Source organism: Propithecus coquereli, unplaced genomic scaffold (assembly GCF_000956105.1).
Source record: "Propithecus coquereli isolate 6110/MARCELLA unplaced genomic scaffold, Pcoq_1.0 Scaffold267, whole genome shotgun sequence".
NCBI classification, from domain to species: Eukaryota; Metazoa; Chordata; class Mammalia; order Primates; family Indriidae; genus Propithecus; species Propithecus coquereli.
In genome coordinates, this window is record NW_012148252.1 from 2,015,053 (window position 1) to 2,030,028 (window position 14,976).

Sequence of the window (14,976 nt, forward strand, 5' to 3'; positions counted from 1 at the left end):
GGAAGAGAGTTTAGAAGATACAATGGAGAGGATTGGAAAATGGTTATATTGCTCAGGGTTCTAGCTGGAAATGGGGAAAATACTCAAAGAGTTTCATTAAAGGAACTTTAATGAAGGGACCATCCACAGAGGTGTTGGTAAGGCTAAGGAAACCAATGATAGATGGTGAGGTACTCAACAACCGCATTAATGGGAACCCATTATCCCCTAGACTTGAAGTGGAAAAGGAAACAAATGGTGTCAGCAAACCCAGAAACAGTTGAAACCGTGGCAGAGGGTCCCCAGTAGAAACTGTGCTGTAAAGGACCACAGCCACCGTAAGAAGCAGAGCAGCACAGGAAAGGGAAGGAGACTCACTCACCTCCCACAGTCCTGTCCCCTGCTGGTGACTCCATCTTCCACACCCAACCAGAAGAGCCCAGGTGATACGCCCAGAAAGGCCAATGTCCTAGGGCTCGGAGCAGAACGTAGATGGCTGACGACTGGATGTGCAGGGAGGCAGTATGACTAGAGGACGCCCAGAGTGGGCGCGTAATGGGAAGGAGAACAGCAAGCTGAATGAGAGTGGAAGTTCAGGACAGCATAGCCTTGAAAGGAGCATGAGTTAAAGTAGAGAAATACAGAAGTGGTGGAGACAGGGCCCGTGAATGGCTGGAGATTGGGAATGATAGCATAAAGAACTCTCTTGGTCCACAATGAGGAGTTTTTTTGTGGATTTGTGTGTACATACTAATAGCAAATTAGAGCCAACCTTGTTCATAGGCAATGCTTAGTAACATCCAAGTTGGATTCCCAAGAAATCCCAGTTGTCTGCTTATCCATACCACTCCAGCTGCATGATTTGCTTAATACCAGAAATTTCTGTAGTAGGAAACAAACCCTATTATTCTCTAGATAAATTCAGATATGAAGCTTAAATTCAATTCAATAAACATTCCTGACTTGAGCTCAGAGCCTCTCATGAAATGAGCTTTTGATAAGAGAGTGTTTGAGGGCCCTGGGGTGATTAATGGGGACATGGTGGGACACAGAATAAGGGCATCAATTGTCAAGGCAGTTGGCCCCAAAATAAACTGCCTTTTTCGTAGCTCCACGAGGGTCTGTGTGTGTAGGGGTGTGTGCTTCTGTGTGTGTCTCAGCCCCCACCCATCCACCACCTCCCATTTCCTGTCTTTCTTCACACCCCTGTATTGCACCAGCTGAACATGCTGATCAAAGAAGGGAACTAGCTATACTTGTATGCTTTTTGACATTACTTTTCCCTGTTTTCATTCCCTTTTTCAGCAGTCACAGCCCAGAGGATTCCAAGCAGGAGACATATGACATAACAATTGCATCACACGAGGGATGCCTCATTAAACCCACCCCGCCTGTGTCCCAGGACATAACTACCACTTCTCCTCAACCCCTCCACCACCACCCCCAATTCCTCTTGAAACACTTGCATTCTAGAAGAGATTAGTTTTTGGTTTTTTGTTTATATTTTCTACTGTTTGTTTGAGTTTTTTTTTTTTTTAAAAAAAAAAAAGGACGAAAGAAAGCTTTAGCAGGGTGGGAGACAAAAGCCCCAAAGAAGGTGATTAATATCATTGCTGCTAATTTTCCACAAGCACTTGTCGGCACAGCAGTGAGCCAACTCAGACAGTGCCAAAAGTAATCTTGAAATTCTCTGGCATCTCACTCCAGCAATAAAACACAGATTTATGTGGTGCAGATCATAATAGAAGATGGAATAAAATCATCCTAGATGACTAAATCGTGATGTTTCTGGACGGGGAGCTTAATAACTGAACTCCTCATCCCCTCGGGACTGCTCAGCCATTTGTTTTCATTTCTCTGACATTTTCTCGGAGTCACATAATCGGATGTGCTGCCCTGCTTCATGGTCCGGGCCACAGAGATCAGGGTGCTCCACAGTGGAGTAACGAGACCACTTCTAGGTCCTACTTTTTCACCCCTAACTCTGGGACCCGAAGCAAGTTGCCTCTGTTAAAAACACTATGATCATCATTTCCTCCAGGCTCACTCAAAGCCCACCTCCTCACTCTTTCTGGTTCCTCTGTCCCATTTGGTCCTGTATCTAGCTTCCTGGTCTTCAGTTAGCCCATTTGGGGCCAGGTATAAGCTACTTTCAAAAGAAGACACTTCAAAAGCCTGAATTACTTGTAAAATTATGTTTTAAATTGGTTTCACCATTGATTGCCACCTCAAGTAATCTTGATGTATCTGCGTGTGTGTGTGTATGTGTGTGCATGAGCGTGTCTTCTGCTACAAAGTAGGCTAGTTTCTTTTTCTCTTCCTTTGTTCTATGTTCCTCCATCTTTTCTTCCCATGTCTTTTTTGTCTCCCGTCTTCCTCTCCATTCTTACCCCTGACAGTTACCTGAACCTCTCTGACACCCACAGGCACTGCTTACTTGCCTGGTGACACTCAGAGATAAAGAGGACACTCATCACTCTGTACAATGTCAGTTCAAAATTGTGTTAAATCACCAAGGAACAGGTTAAAGCAGTTTATGTGCATATGTGGGAATGAGATGGTGACATGGAAAAACATACACAGCTACAGCCAGGGAAGTGTGATATAGAATATATCTGGAGGAAAATTGTGAAAACTTTTGAAGGCATTTCTCTGCATGAAGATTGCTCTTCTCGTCCTCAAAGCAAGAATAGATTGTAAAACCCCACTAAAGTAACGGTGAGAAAAAGCAGTGCTGTCCTGTATGGGGTGACAGCTGGTGGCAACATATCTGACTTTCAGCACTGGCCAGGAATGCACTTATAAAGGTGAAAAGGATGAACTGTACCTGTAGACACCCAGCTGATGAAGACTCCTCCACAAAGTTTAAACCCAGTGTAAATGCAGCCAGGAAGACGGAGAATTCTCCAGAAGTCCTTTATCAGTCCTTGTCTCAAATGAGACTTTCTATCTACCACGAATCCATGCCAGAGGTAGACTGAGGTGAGGTCAGGAATAATCATAGATACATGGAGAAAGAAAGTCTAGAACAAAACAAGGAAAAAGATATTCTCTTAGTAACATTGGTTAAACATTTCCTTGTGTGGAGAGATGGGAATTAACACCAAAATCATATTGATATTAGATGGGTGTGTGTGTGTATAAAAATAGCTGATGTAGAGTATATATATTTATATACACACATACACAGTTAGTATCCTTGGGGGATTGGTTCTAGAGACCCCCTTGAATACCAAAATCCACAAATGCCCAAGTCCCTCATATAAATGGCGTAGTATTTGCATATAACCTACACATATTCTCCTGTATACTTTAACTCGTCTCTATATTATTTATAATACCCAAGACAATGTAAATGCTATGTAAGTAGTTATTACATTGCATTTTTATTTGTATTATTTTTATTGGTTTTTTTCCCCAATATTTTTGATCCATGGTTGGTTGACTCTGTTGATGTTGAACCTGCAGATAAGGAGAGCCAACTGTGTGACTGTGGATATATTAAATATATATGAATAGCTTTGTATAACTTTTTCAGGTATTGCTAAGAAGTATCTGAATTTGTTGGGCCAAACCAACAGTTTCAGTCAAGATTCTGGTAATCTCCAGTTGGTAACGCCCTCCGTGGTATAATAAAAACATATTCGGTCTTTGTCCCCAGTTCCTGTCACGGGGCACCTAAAACCCTCGTGCCTTAATCCATTTTCTGTTGCTATAACAGAATACCTGAGACCTGAGACTAGGTAATTTGTAGAGAAATGAGGCTTATTTAGCTTACAGTTCTGGTGGCTGGAAAGTTCAGGATGTGCGGTCACATCTGGTGAGGGCCTCGTGCTGCTTCCTAGCATGGGGGAAAGCAAAAAGGGAAGCTGGCTCGTGCAAAGAGACCGAACATGAGAGGCAGCCCCACTCTCTAACCATCTGCTCCTGGGACAGCTCAGTCTCACCACTTCTGAGAGAAAGGTACTCATCCCTCTTCATGACCTAATCACCTCTTAACGCACCACCTCCCAACATGGCCATACTGGGGACCAAGGCTCAACATGGGTTTCAGTGGGGACAAACCATATTCAAACCGTGGCACCTAGGAATTTCCTGAGTAAGAAGAGTGTCTTTTGTTACTCACAACGAGCCCCCTTCAACCAGACCTGAGTTTGTGGCAATGACATGACTCTTGATAGGGTTGGGGGTAGGGCTAAATAACCTCAGGGTGGGGACTGGTCGCAAGAGGAACCTACCACCTGATTACATGGTTGAAACTTCCAGCCCCACTCCACCAAGGAGGTCCCCAGGAGGGGACAGAGGCTGGAGCTTGGGTTCAATCATGTGGCCAATAATTTGACCAAACACACCTACTATCTTATTCTGCTTGGGCTTCCATAAGAACATACCATACACTAGGTCGCTTAGGTAACAAAAACTTATTTCTTACAATCAGGAGGCTGGGTAATCCAAGATTAGGGTATGGCCAATTCAGTCCCTGGTGGGGGCTCTCTTCCTGGTTTGCAGATGACCACCTTCTCACTATGTCCTCATATGACCTTTCCTCAGTGTATGTACACATGCACATGCACACACACACACACACACACACACACAGATCTTTATTCTGCTTTTTTTTTTAAGGGTGCTAATCCCATCATGAGGGCTTCACCCTCATGGCCTAATCCAATCCTAATTACCTCCCAAAGACCCCATCTCCAAAAAATTATCACATTTAAGGATTAAGGCCTCAACATAGGAATTTGAGAGGAGACACAAACATTCAGTCCATAACACCTAAATATTATGTAATTAAACCACATATAAAAGCCCTGGAACAACAAGGTTCAGGAAATTTTGGGTTTGATGAACACAGGATGTGCTGGGAGGGTGGCACCTAGAGAAGGCATGTAGCACTGTGCACCACCCCCCACCTCTGCCCCCACACCTTGCTCCCCTATATAACTCCTCACCAGGCTGTTCATTTTGTACCCTATGTAATATACCAGTAATCGTAATTACAGTGCTTCCCTGAGTTCTGTGAGTTATTTTAGCAAAATATTAAACTGCAGGGGTGGTCATGGGAACCCCAAAATTGGCAGTTCACAAGGCAGAAGTACTGATGGCCCCTGGGATTGCAGCTGGTGTCTGATGTGAGGGAAGACTGAACCCTCATTGTAGGACACCCAGCTAGTGTTGGAAAAACCCCATTCCAGTCCCTAACAAACAATATCATGTTTTTGCTTTCTGATTGGCTAGTGTAATGAGCAAAGTTGTAAGATTGTCTCGGATTCCCACCCCTGCACACCCTGTGTAATCCTCTCCCTTAGCTGGGCAGAACCTGTGGGTAGGGTGGGATTTTACCCCTGTGAGTAGGTCATGTTATTTGGCAAAAGTGAAGGGATTATGTATATGTAATTAAAACTCTTAATCAATTGACTTGAAGTTAATCAAAAGCGAAATTATGCTTCAGAGACCTGACCTAATAAATAAAGTCCTTTAGAAGAGGCTCTGGAAATCAGAGACAGAGGAAGTCCAAGATTCTCCTGCTAGCCTTGAAGTCATAAGCTGCCATGTGTGAGAGCGTCCATGAGGCGAGGAACTGAGTGGCCTCTAGGAGTGGCGAGCAGGCGCCACAGCCAGCAACAGAACTGGGGCCTCAGTCCTACAACTGCAAGGAACTGAATTCTGTCAACAACCCAAGGGAACTTGAAAGAAGACACTGAGCTCTAGAAAGCAACTCAATGCAGCCAATCCTTTGATTGCAGCCTTGTGAAATTCTAAGCAAAGTTTCCCACTAAGATATGCTCAAACTCCTGATCCACAGAAACTGTGAGTCATTTTAAGCTGCTCGGTTTGGGACAATTTTTATGTAGCCATAGAAAACAAATACAGCCACATATAATACACACTGACCAATTTTTCATTCTCTCACTTCACACCTACAATGCTGCCCAAGTCTTTTCATGATGTCCTCTTTGACAAGGAACATAACCAAAGCTCTTGACAGGTGCTCAGCAAAATGATTTGCACATTATATATAACTTTGTTGTTGAATTGATATTTTACTGTCACAGTTTACAAGACAGTATTGAGAAAATACTACTATGATTTACCTCAGCCCTTTAACACATTCTAGTTTTAAAATAGGCATTCCTTGTTATATGATGACTTAATGTCAGGTCCAGCCTCTTGGCAGACTGCTGTCCTGGTTCTTTTGGCTCCTTGCTTGGAAAATTCACAAGCAGGGCTGGTGTGATGGAGTGACCACAGACAGGAAGCAATTCCACACAAACAGCTTTTATTGCAGAAAAGAAAGGAGCTAGACCAAGCCAGAGTAAATTCCAGAGAGAAACAGATTAGTCTCCATGAGTGGAGAAAGATGTTGAGGATGCCCAGGTGGTTTCCTTTTATTGGCCTGGTCAGGGGCAGGCTTACGGGGCTGTGGGCTGTTACCAGATGATTGATATACATGATCGACAGGTGTTCTTATAACAAAGTTGCAGCTCCATGAGTGTGTATGCCTCAGAACCTCAAGTTCCTGCTCTTGGAGGTTGTTAGCTGTGTTTGCCTGCAGTCCCTTCCCCCACCCACCCTCAGTTCCTCCGTCCCTAGAAACCAATCTTCTGGCCTATATCTGCCACCTGCAGATTTGGTCCCTGCCTAACATTAATATACACCATTCCATTAAAATATTATTTTCAAAGCAGGAAAGAAATCCCATATATATCTCCTGAAGACCCATGGTTTGGGATTTTTCAAATTTTCTGAATTTGTTTTCAGACTCTACAATGAGGTAATCAAATAGCAGCTATGACTCAGTTAAAAATGTTCACCCAAATTGCAATGCTAACTTCTCTGTTGAAGGATGAGACCAGCAGCTTTCGCACAGAATACTGATTTAACAGGTGCCTCAACAGATTCAGGCACAAATGTTGAGATCAGAACAGTACCGGAGAAGTAGGCTTCACCATGGTCTCATTTGCCCATTATTGGCCCTGACTTCTCTTCCAAGCCCTCCATCACTACCTGTCCTGAGGCCAGAGCATGGGGACCATTGTTTTCTGGTTATTTTTGTGTCCCACTTCCCTCATGTACTTTCTATACACCCTTGTTATGTTTCTATCATTTTCCATTTTCCTCGCGTGTAACACTCAGATAATGCGAAGGTTCACACCTCTCACGAGTGTGGTGAAATCAGATGAGATAACTGATGGTGAAATTATTTTCAAATGGGAAAAGACTTTGATGAATACAAAAAATGCTTCTTTTTTAAATGAGTAACCATTTTATAGAATAATAGAAGCTCAGCATTAAGAATTGTGTCCAATGCCAACTGAATATTTGGATCTTTTTAATACCCTACATTCATTCATTCATCAAATATGTATAAAACACCAACAAAAATCTATGCGCTAGGAAAGGCCCTTTCAAGTTCCTTCCAGTGACAAGGAACTCATTGTGTCCTGGGGGACCTCATTCCATTTGGGGCAGTTCTAATGGTCAAAAACATCTCCCTTGTAGTAAAAGCCCCAGTATCCTCAGCAGTAACTGGTTCTGGGGGTGAAAAGTAAAGTGTCAAGTGATGCTTGCCACTAGCTGGGAGCCATGATTTACACACTCGAGGTAATAGCGAACAACGCAGGGTAGTGTCTTCATGGTGCATGTAACTGATTAAACGTACTGAGAATAGCCAAAAGAAACAAAAAAGTCTTCACAGAGGAAGTACAGCTTAAATGGAGCCTTAAATGTCAGCCAGAACATGAGGAGTGGGAAGGCAATTTTAGATGAGATGAACAAACGGAATAAAAGCTTGGAATGCAGTCATGGGGAAAAGGATACGTGTTTGACAATGGTGAAGGGTCCTGAAAGCTTGACAAAGCAGTTTGAAATTGATATGGTGGGAACCAGGACTCCTCTGAAGGTCATGAAAGCATTATTAGCTTCATTCTCACAAGAGTCCTTTTTATCTGAACAGCAGATGGGTGTTCTCCTTCACCCAGAAGAGAAAAATAGAGACAGAATAGTGCAAGTCCAAAGCAGGCTTTAGGCAAAAGGCCAGTTCCAGAGAAGAAGGATTTGAAACAAGACCAAAGCCTGTGGTTGTGAGTCAACTGTTACTTGTTTTACAAATTTGTCTGAGGGAATTGCCAGAAGCAAGTGGCCTTCTGGTCACCTGTTCCTTTGTGTACTGTGGCTTCTGAGGTCTGTGTAAAATTATTTATTCTCTGCACTTCGCCAAGAGGGATGGAGTATTTTTATTAGCTACATAATTCAGAAAACAGAATTCATATAGCACAGATACCACAAATAAACGGTTAATTATTTTCATTAATATTGAGGGCTAATCTATACATCTCTTCCTGAGTATGCCTTACAGTGAGGTTTCTCTGAGTTTGACCTGGGACCATTCTCATGCTCCACCAAACAGCTCATTCATAGATAAATGTATGTTGCTTCTAAGTAAAATGACTGAATATGGTTCTCTTGTACACCCACATCCTGGATGAACAATATTCTACACGATGTTATCATAGCCAGTTTTAAAAGCTGCTAAATCAGGGAGGCTGGGCCAATACTCACTTGGATTGATTTAATCTTAACGGGATGGATGTTACAGACCATCCATCTGACCAAGGGGGTTTTCTTTGTATCCCCTAAAAAAATGCAGAGCCAAGCTGAAGGGTAGTTCCTGCTCTACTTCTGCTCTTAGCCTGTAGTTTGTGGTCTTCGTTTATCTAGATGGGCCTCAACTCCAGACTGTGATCAGCTCATTGGACCTTTGGGGGCAGCTAAAAGAGGGGGGCACCAGTACCTGCAGCTAAGCTTCCACCAGCATATCAGAGGAAAGGACATGTGTTCTCCCCTTCAACTAATTGCTCAGAGAGAGGATGGAGGCTCAGTGAGCCACCTGGTCATAACTCCTTACCTCCCTGGGGCAGGTTTAGGGGTCATATCCCATCACCATTTTCTTACCTCCTTTGAGGTCTGAAGGGTATGTTTTTACTTTTAATAGATCAGAAAAGCAAGCAGGCAAGCATAATTTTGGAACAAAGAATCACTTATAAGAAAGATTTCCAGATGTTACACATTCTCTTTATTTTTGAAAAATGCATAGCTTTCCTTCTGGGAGGGAATTCTTGCTGTGTATTTCTTAAAAGCAGCAGTCCATAGTCAATCTGATAATCCTTCAGGTAGCCATGAGAAACGGAAGACATATCACCTGGTGATGTCATAGGATGTCAGCATGTCTCCAAAGATATCCCTTTAAACTTGTTCTAATCACCAAATCTGTATTTCCTAGATAAGTTATTTTCTCCTTTTTTTATGACTCAAACAATTATTTGTTGGGCATCTTCTATATGTACAATGCTGTGGGTGAAATGGAGAAACCGAATGTACAATCTCTGTCCTCAAACAGTGAAGGGATACATCTTAGTCTGTTTGGTGCTGCTATAACAGGATACCACAGACTAGGTACTTTATAATGAACAGAAATATATTTTCTCACAGTTCTGGAGTCTGGGAAGTCCAAGATCAAGGCACCAGCATCTGGTGTGGGCCTTCTTACTGCATCCTCACATGGCAGAAGGCAGAAGGGCAAAGAGAGACGAACTTTCGTGGTCTTGTATGGCAGAAGAGCAGGAGAGAGAGAACCCATTCCGGCAGCTCTTTTATAACAGCATTAATCCATTCATAAGGGCAGAGCCCTCCTGACCTAAACACCTCCGAAAAGGCCCCACCTCCCAACGCTGCCATGCCTCAGATCAAGTTTTCAACACATGAGTTTGGGGAACACATTCCGACCATTGCAGGGCATATAGGTGTGAAGTTGAATGCAGGTATAAATGGGTAAATTATGGGAAAATTGCCTCAACTGCAGAAATTAGGAAATTGGGGAGGCTGTTGCCTATGCCTCCTTTCAACACAATCTGTTATTTTTGGCAAGAGAAGGGGTTAGCTCTGACTGGGTTAGAGCAACAGACCAGGAATGTGATCGGAAGTAACAAGTAATATTCATAACTTGCTCTGAACCAACCACTGTCTTAGGCAATCTCATAAGCACCTGATGAAACAGAACTCTTTCTCTCTCCATTTCACAAACTGGAACATGGAGACTTGGAGAGGTTTAGAACTTGCCTAGGCCACACATGTATAAAGTGAAGAACCAGAATTCAAACCTAGGAATCCAGCCCCAGAGCTCGCATTTTGATCTTAAGGGACCACAAATTAAAGATGTCATGAATATTTCCTAGTGCAGACAAAGGCCTGGAGTTTACTTCCCTGCTGTCTGTCCAGGAGCTTCTCAGGAGCTCCCTGAGGCTACAGAAACAGATTCTAAAAGCTATGACCTGGTGAATGTAAAGAGAAAGATTTACATTTCCTTTGGCTCTTTTCAGATGTTTGTGAAAACAGTCCCTGCAGGGTGCCTGCTAGCTTGGGAGAGAAATAGCAGAGAGAGCTCATAGGATTGATCTTTAGTAGTTATTAGAAAATTGGGAGATTAGATATTTTCCTGTTATTTCAGCAAGACCGTCCTTACGTTATCCAATAGAAATATAATGTGAGCCACATAGTAATTTTGAATGTTCTTATGGCCATGTCAAAAAGTTTTAAAAAGTGGTTAATTTTAATAATGTTTTATTTAACCCAGTATATTCAAAATATTTTTATTTCTACATGTAATCACCATTAAAAAAATATTAAGAGATATTTTATATTCATTTCTCCATACTTAGTCTTCCAAATCTGGTATTTGTTTAATACTCACATCTCAATTTGGACTAGCCACATTCCAAGAGCTGAGTAGCCATGTGTGGTAGGTGGACAGCACAACTCTGGTGCATATTATAACAGAAGTGAGATAGCAAGAAAATTGATGAGAGAGAGAGAATACAGATTTAGATCCAAATACAATGGGAAGAATAACACAGATTTAAAGAATTTTTTCAATGCTTGTTTTCATCCTTGTAGCAATAAACGACAAAATCTATCTACAGAGCATAATTGTAGACAATCTATGTCCTGGAAGACAACAAGTACTTTTAGGAATCACAGCCTTCAGGGTTCTAGTTACTATATCTAAACATGATTTCCCCTTTGGCAACATCTGGCTTATAAGTACCTCAGCCGTCCTGGGTTGAATAGATAATTAGCTGATGGCTTAAATGCTTCCTGCCCTTCTTTCCAATTTTTCAGGTTAAAAATATGAATTAAATTAAACGTACCTCTCTACTCAGTCTTATTCAGGGTTTCAAAGTCCACACCCAGGCAAAAAGCTTCCTTTCTTGCCAATAATTGTCTCCATCCTTTGGCTAAGTTCTTGAACTACTTTAAACAAAGATGGGAAGGAACGAGAGAAAAACGTTCTGATTAATTTCTATCTTTGTGTCACTGCAACTAGTTATATCCTCTAGAGTAAGAAATAAATCTCATAGCCTATGACCTGGCAGGTTCAGTCACCAACACCCACAAAAAGCTAAGCTGAAATATCATTTCTCCCTGCTTGGGTGCTGCTCCTAAGAGTTTAACCTTAAGTTATTGTATTTAAATGGTGTTGTCAAGGAAACATATTCTTAAACAAGAAGGAGGGGTTGGGTTGAGGTTTTTCCATTTTCAGCTCTCAACTACAAGAAAGCTATTCTTCCTCTCATCAATCTCACCCCCAGCTACTTCACTCACTAAAATATACATAATTCTACTGCAGTGCTCTGTTCTCAAAATTGACCAAGTAACAGATGTGTTACTTTGACCAAGTAACAGATGTGTTACTAAAAATCATGTGTTCCTAGAGTATCATGAAAATTTATCATATAAAAATTAAGATCAATGATTATAATTCTATATTAAACCAGATATCATCTTAGATTCTAGTATATACAAACAATGGTGTACACCAAGAGCATGAAAAGATTAGAATCGAGAAAATTTTATAATTAATAATATTTCATCCTTGGACTTAATATTTTTACCAGCATAGATGAAAATTACCATATCCAAATGAGTAGCAGAACTCTCTGAGAGTCAGTTTTTTCTTGGAACCTTAACTTGAAAACAAATAGGTTACAGAGTCAACCCATTTTTGTGGTCTTTATCTTGTGACAGGATCCAAGACTTTCTGTTTGGCGGTGGAGAGGTGATGTCAAGTCTCAGCCACTGGTAGAAAGAGGATGGTTTTTGACTTGTGGTCTGTGGTTAGTCCCAGAATCCCAGCGTAAGCCATGAGAGGTATGCCAGCTAAGAGCCGATGCCACAATTCCTAAGAACAAATTCTCTATAGTTCATCCTACCCAGATTGTGCCACTAAAACCTTTCACCATTCCAGAACCTGGTAGGGGACATGGGAGGGGAAGAGTAAGATCAATACACCAATGTAGCAGAGACCTGGGAAACCACGGTCCCTGGTATTTAAGAGACCCCAACAATGCAATTGCTCACTCCCAAGGCAGGCTCTACACAGCCCTGGCTCATCTGTGCCAGAGCCTTCACATCAAGGCTCCTGTCTACAACCAAAGTAGCAAGAGCCAGAATTGCAATGATTCAAAGGTGGTTGACCACAGCTGATTCTTTTCTTTTCAAACATTCTATCATGGAAAAGGTCAAACACAAGCCACAGAGAACCCTAGAGTGAACTACTCCATTACCCAACACCCAGCTTCAGTAATTATTAATACATGGCCAGGCTTATCAATCTATACTCTCTTTCACTTCCCTTGCACGTACACTGCATTATTTTGAAGCAAATCTCAGGTTTTATATTATTTCATATGTAGATATCTCATTATGTATCTACAAAAAATTAGGGCTTTTAAAAAGTATAACTATTACCATATTTGAAAAAGTTAACAATAATTCCTCAATATCATCAAATATTCAGTTAGTATTCAAATTTCTGCCATTGCCTCATATATTTTCAAGTAGTTGGCTTATTTAAATCAGAATCCAAAAAAAAAATTCCATATGGCATATTTCATTTCTATGTCCCAATATTTCCTGTAAACTGGAAAGCTTGATTCTATTTAGGTTCAATTTTTTTAGCAAGAGACTTCATAGGTGGTGCTGTGTACTTCCTATTATATCACATCAGGAGGTACATAATGCCCGATGTTAACATTGATCAACGAGTCCAGGTGTCACCAGCCTGATCATCCATTATCAAGTTTCCTATCAGCTTTTCCAGCTAATGGTCTTAGCAGGCATTGATGTTAATTGCTCAGATCAATTATCTAATTTAGAATTGAAATGTTAATATTTGAAATCTATCATTCCTTCCTCTTCTATTAACTAGAATTTTTCTATAAAGAAAAGCTTGCATCGAACATTTGCTTGCTCTGAGGTACAGATCACACAGGAAAAACAGGTTAAAGATTGGATTCTTTGCTCTTATTTACCTATTTTCAGAATAATGGATAGTTTCTTAGTATCCTGCAAAGGTGACCAATCATTTTTATATGATTATAAACCCATGCACATTAATATATCTTATATACTTCAACACATTTGCAGTTATATTCCTTTTGATTTTCAAATTGTTCCATCTTTAGTCAGTGGGAGTTCTTTAGGTTGGCTCCTAAATCTTTTCAACACAATCCCCATTGCCTGGATGGTTTCTTTGCTTTCTGGTATGACAAGATTTTACAGGCTCTCCTTATACATTTATTCTCCCAAACATGGAATTCACCATTTCACAACAAACCTTGGTTCTAGTTCCTGGGTGTTGGTATTTATACACCACAGTCTGAGCGCTCATTGCTAATGGCCTATTTCTAGGCCTTTTTAGTAGAAATTTCTGGGAAATATTTATTAGAAAATAGATCAAAAATTTATACTGATATTTCCATTGCAAATTTAGGATTACAGAGTTTTTATTTAACTTCTTTGATTTTACTGTGGTATATTTTTCTCTTAAATTGAAAAATCTTGGTTCCTAATGACATTAACAATTTAAATTTCTTTGCAGTTTTTTTCTCCTTGGGATAGATATATCCTGCAAGAGATGCCCAAATTACTGAGTTTTTAATGTCATTTGAAATAATTCCTCTTGATGCAGTTAAACTACCTACATGATTTACAATGAAGTTTATTTATGTCACTTTTCTTTTAATTTCTAAGACTTGTATTCTTGTTTCAACTGACATGGTTTTTAAAATCACTTATATAAAACAATGCATATTTAGAGATACTTTTATTAGTTTATGGTTTATGTTTATATTTGTATTTCCCTCTTTCTACTTTACATCTTGGTTTTTTCACTCAAAAATATATCCTGAGGATATTAGACCAATATATAGAGCTATTCCTCATTCCTTTACCAATTACATAGTACTCCTTTGTGTAGGAGCACCATACCCCAGCTGATTCTTTTAGCTATGTAAGTCCAGAGTACAACATCTTCATTTACAGGTCTAGAAATACAATAAAAACATACAGTTAGAAACCTCAAAACTTCTTTCTCTCCCATTTTATTCCACTTCCACGGCCATTGTTAGTATACACTTTAAGATTTCTACCCAACAACCCAAGTTGACTGTCTTTGGGTTTTCTACCCCTCCCATTCACAGCCATGTGCCTCAGAGGAAGTTGACCCCATCCCCAGCTCCAAGGACGGACTGGACTTAGATATCTAAGGCCAATTTCCATCCCCTTAAAAGGGGTTAGTTCATACATGACCATGTTTCTTGCCAGTAAGACACAAGAAAAATCTGCTAGGAAGTTTCCCGAAAAAGGTACCTCATTCCTAAGAGAGCCACTGGAATAGAAAACATTTCTTCTTCCGCCTATTGAAATGTATGGATGTGACTCTTGGAGTTTCTACAGCCATCTTGCTATCACCCTAGGCAGGAAACCAACCCTGAAGATAGGAGAGGGAAAGAGAGAAGTGAAAAGGATTATATCCTTGATGACACAACTGAATCAATGAATCAACCAACCCTGAAGACACTCCACATCTGGACCTCCTGATATATAAGACAATACATTTCCTGTTGTTTAGTTCCATTTCAGATGATGCTTTCT